Here is a 1,170-nt window from a genome sequence, read left to right on the forward strand (position 1 = left end):
CATCCATCCAGTGGAATACAAGCTAATGGTATATACAGCTTGGATGAATCTGCAGAAAATTATGTTAAGTGAAAAAAATCCAAACCTAAAGTGTTACATACTGTATGAATCTATTTACATAATATTCTTTATTTTTTAAAGTTTTTATTTAAATTCCAGTTAATTATCTATGGTGTAAAATTCATTTCAGGTGTACAATATAGTGATTCCACACCTCCATACAACCCCTAGTGCTTATCTCAAGTGTACTCCTTAATCCCATTACTAATTTCACCCATGCCCTGACTCACCTCCCCTCTGGTAACCATCAGTTTGTTCTCTATAGTTAAGAGTCTGTTTCTTGGTTTGCCTCTCTCTCTTTGTTGCTTTTGTTTCTTAAATTCCACATATGAATGAAACCATATGGTATTTGCCTTTCTTTGACTGACTTATTTCACTTGGCATAATACTCTCTGATTCCATCCATGTTGTGACAAATGGCAACATATATAATATTCTTTTTTAAAAAAAATATGGAACACTTCAGGAACTTATGTATCATTCTTGCACAGGCTAATCTCTGATCATTCCAATTTTAGCATATGTGCTGCCGAAGTGAGCACTATAATATTCTTGAAATGACAAAATTATAGTGATGGAGAACATCTCTCCATTGTGGTTGTCATTGGTAAAGATGGGGTCATGGGTGTAGCTATAAAAAAGCAACAGGAGAGATCCTTGTGGTAATGGTATTGTGTGTCTTGATGGTATCAATGTCAACACTTTGGTTGTGATATTGCTCTTTAGTTTTACAAGATGCTGTTGTTGGGGGAAATTGGGTGAAAAGTACATGGAAGCCCTCTGAATTATTTCTTATAACTTGTATGTGAATCCATAATAACTTCCTCCCTCCCCAAATTTAACTTAATTATTTAAAAAGTCTTATTCCTACCCGCTAGCTAATGTGAATCCTCAGGGTGCCCTTTAAGGAAGTTTGAGCAAATTTTGTCTCTATTTGCTATACAAGAAAGAGAAAGCACACACAGGCAGAGGCAAATCACGCTATGGACTCCTGCTGAGTGCTGACCCTAACAATGTCCTGGGTAGCCATGACCTGGGGTAGAAGACTAACTTTTAGCTCTACGCTGCACGCACAGCAATTCCTCTTTCTCCCAACACTTGGGGAGAAAA

At 36.9% G+C, this 1,170-nt stretch overlaps 1 pseudogene; it reads right to left on the bottom strand.

The window, feature by feature from the left end:
• Positions 1-506: 506 nt before the first annotated feature.
• On the bottom strand, positions 507-602 carry LOC144241783 (U6 spliceosomal RNA; annotated as a pseudogene).
• Positions 603-1,170: the final 568 nt, after the last annotated feature.

This window comes from Crocuta crocuta, unplaced genomic scaffold (assembly GCF_008692635.1).
Source record: "Crocuta crocuta isolate KB4526 unplaced genomic scaffold, BGI_CrCroc_1.0 scaffold257, whole genome shotgun sequence".
Taxonomy (NCBI): Eukaryota; Metazoa; Chordata; class Mammalia; order Carnivora; family Hyaenidae; genus Crocuta; species Crocuta crocuta.